Genomic DNA, 3,354 nt, shown 5'->3' with positions numbered 1-3,354 from the left:
GTATGGTTGCAAAGCTGAAACTTAAAGGAATTGACGGAAGGGCACCACCAGGAGTGGAGCCTGCGGCTTAATTTGACTCAACACGGGAAACCTCACCCGGCCCGGACACGACAGGATTGACAGATTGATAGCTCTTTCTCGATTCCGTGGGTGGTGGTGCATGGCCGTTCTTAGTTGGTGGAGCGATTTGTCTGGTTAATTCCGATAACGAACGAGACTCTGGCATGCTAACTAGTTACGCGACCCCCGAGCGGTCGGCGTCCCCCAACTTCTTAGAGGGACAAGTGGCGTTCAGCCACCCGAGATTGAGCAATAACAGGTCTGTGATGCCCTTAGATGTCCGGGGCTGCACGCGCGCTACACTGACTGGCTCAGCGTGTGCCTACCCTACGCCGGCAGGCGCGGGTAACCCGTTGAACCCCATTCGTGATGGGATCGGGGATTGCAATTATTCCCATGAACGAGGAATTCCCAGTAAGTGCGGGTCATAAGCTTGCGTTGATTAAGTCCCTGCCCTTTGTACACACCGCCCGTCGCTACTACCGATTGGATGGTTTAGTGAGGCCCTCGGATCGGCCCCGCCGGGGTCGGCCCACGGCCCTGGCGGAGCGCTGAGAAGACGGTCGAACTTGACTATCTAGAGGAAGTAAAAGTCGTAACAAGGTTTCCGTAGGTGAACCTGCGGAAGGATCATTACCGGAGCGGCTCGCCGCCGGCGGCCGAGCCTTTTCACCCCCGCGCGGCGCGGGCGGGCCGGCGCGGTGCCGGCCCGCTGGTCGCGAGAGGTTCGAGAGAGGGAGGAGGAGGGGGCGCGCGGGAGGCGCGGGCGCCCGGCCGGAGGCGCGGGAGGCGCGGGCGCGCCTCGGTCCCGGGTCGGCGGTGGTCCGGAGGGAGTGGGCTCGATCTCGGCGAGCCCACGAGCCCCTTCCGGCCTCCGTCCGCCCGGCGTTCCGAGCCGCCGCGTCCTCCGCGCCGCCGCCCCCGGCGCGTCCGTCCCCGCGCCCTCCGGTCTCCCGCGAGGCGGGCCGGCGTTGTCGCGCCGCGCCTCCGTCTCCGGCGCCGTCCGTCCCCCGCTCTCGCGGGCGGCGGCGCCTCGGCGCGTCTCGGGAAGGGCGGCGTGGCGGCGCGAGCCCCCGCGGAGTCCCCGGGTCAGGTCCCCCGGGGGCCTCGGAGCCTCGGCTCACGCGGGGTGCCCGCCGCCCGCCGCCTCCCGTCGCCCGCCCTGGGCCGTCCCCGGCCGTCGGCGTCGTCGTCCGTCCGACGGTGCCTCCGCGTCTCCGCCCGCCCTCGGCGCCCCGGGCGCCCGCGTCCGGCCGGCCACGTCCGCCCACCACCCCCGCCCTGTCCGCTCGCTCCCCGCTTCCCCGCCGCAGCCCCTCGCCCTCCGTGGCGAGGGGCCTGGGACGCGGGTGCGGGGAGGGTCCCCGGGGGAAAGTCGGGTCGGGTCTGGTGGCGTGCGTCGGACGCGAGGGGGGCACGCCCGCGTCGAGGGGCCGCGGGCGCGGTGGGCTCGTCGGTCGGCGGCGCCCGGCGGTGTGGGGTTCGGTCACGGGCGGGCAGCGCCGAGGCCTGCGTCCGTCCCCGGGTGGCCGCGGGCGGCGCGGGCGGCGTCGAGGCGGTGGCCGCGCGGCACTACCCGCTCCGCCTCGTCCGTTGCTTTGGCTTCCCCCCATCCAGGTACCTAGCGCGTCCCGGCGCGGAGGTTTAAAGACCCCTGGGGGCCTCGCCCGTCCGCCTTGGGTCGGGGCGGTCGGGCCCGCGGGGAGTCGGGAGGCCTGGCCCTTCTCCCCCAGACTCCGCCTCGCCGGGCCGGGGCGCCGCGCCGTGCCGCGCCGCGCCGCCGTCGCGGCGGCCGTCGGGAGGGGGCGTCCCCGGCGGCCGTCGTGTCGTCGCGTGCGCGCGCGGGCGTGTGCGCGCCCCCGCGTCCTCGGGCGAGGCGGGAGCCCCCGGGCGCCTGTGGGGTGTCCGAGCACGGCCCCCGCGGGGCCCGTGCCGGACGCCCCGTCGTCCAACCTTCCGGCCTCACGGAGTCTGGTCTCGTTGTGCCTTTCTGGCCGGCCGGAGGCACCCTCCGGGGATGTGCCGTGCCAGGGGCGGGCTCTTCCCCCGCCCTGCGGGGGACCCCGCCGTTCAAACTCGTACGACTCTTAGCGGTGGATCACTCGGCTCGTGCGTCGATGAAGAACGCAGCTAGCTGCGAGAATTAATGTGAATTGCAGGACACATTGATCATCGACACTTCGAACGCACTTGCGGCCCCGGGTTCCTCCCGGGGCTACGCCTGTCTGAGCGTCGCTTGACGATCAATCGCCCCGGGGTGTGGGTGTCGCCTGCCCCGGGGCGCGCGGCTGGGGGTCTCTCGCAGGGCCCGCCCCGGGCCCTCCGTCCCCCTAAGTGCAGACGCGGTGCCCCTCCTCCGCCCCGCGCGCCCGCCCCTCCTCCCACGCGCCCCGGCGCCCGGTCGTCGGAGGCGCGTGGGGGTCGGCGGCGGCGGCGCCGCGCGGGGTCCCGGGGTGGGGGCCGCCGCCCGCGAGTCGAGGGAGAGACAGACGCGAGAGCTCGCGCCGAGGTGCCCGTGGCCGCCACGGTGCCTTCGGGGGCTCCCTCGCGCCGCACGCGGCCTCGGGGTGGCCGGGGCGGGGACGAGACGGGTCCCGCGGCGCGCGGTCGGGGCCGCCGGGTTCGGGGGGCCCGCGTCCGGGCCGCCTGTCCGGTCGCCGCTCGCCCCCCGTCGGCGGTCCGTCCCGGTGCGTCCGGCCGGCCCCTCGCCGGTCCCCGGCGCGCCCGGGTCCCGGACCGTGACCCCTCCCCGGCCTCGCCCCGTCGGGGTGGCTCGCGCCGAGGCCGAGTCGCGTGCGCGGGGCCGCGCCCCGGGGACGCGGGCCCCGGCGGTGACCCGCGGGACGCCGCGGCGTCGTCCGCCGCCGCGCGCCCTCCCCTGGGTCGCGGCCGCGCCGCGCCGTGTGCCCCGAGCCCCGGGCGGGCGGGCGGGCGCCGCGTCCGCCGCCCGACGGGCCGTGGCGGCTCGCGGCGGAGGGGCGGGTGTCGGGAGGCGGTGGGACGCGCGCGGGTAAGGTCGGCGGTCGGGGGCGACCGCCGGCCCCGCCGCGCCCGCCGCCGCCCCTCCGCCCTCTCCTCCCACGCGTCGCCGCGACGCGTCCGCCGTGCGCGTGGCGGCGTCCCGCTCCGCCCCCCTCCTCCCCGGCGGGGCCCCTCGCCCGTGCCGCCGGCTCGTGCCCCCGTCCGCCCGCCCGCGTCTCTCCGCCCGCCCGCCCGCTCGCCCGCCCGCCCGCCCTCCTTCGGGGTCGGTCGTGCGGGGGGGGCGGGGCGGGGCGGAAGGCCGGGCGGACGTCG

The 3,354-nt window shown here is 76.4% G+C and overlaps 1 non-coding gene across 1 annotated transcript; it reads left to right on the top strand.

Moving 5' to 3' along the window:
• The first annotated feature begins 2,142 nt into the window (after nucleotides 1-2,142).
• LOC139043789 (5.8S ribosomal RNA) lies at nucleotides 2,143-2,295 on the top strand. The gene has a single exon (XR_011500855.1). It is a non-coding gene; the product is annotated as a 5.8S ribosomal RNA (ribosomal RNA).
• The last annotated feature ends 1,059 nt before the right edge of the window (nucleotides 2,296-3,354 follow it).

The sequence above is a fragment of the Equus asinus genome, unplaced genomic scaffold (genome assembly GCF_041296235.1).
Source record: "Equus asinus isolate D_3611 breed Donkey unplaced genomic scaffold, EquAss-T2T_v2 contig_361, whole genome shotgun sequence".
NCBI lineage: Eukaryota > Metazoa > Chordata > Mammalia > Perissodactyla > Equidae > Equus > Equus asinus.
Note: the sequence above shows the minus strand (reverse complement) of the source record. Positions and strands in the feature narration are given on the sequence as shown.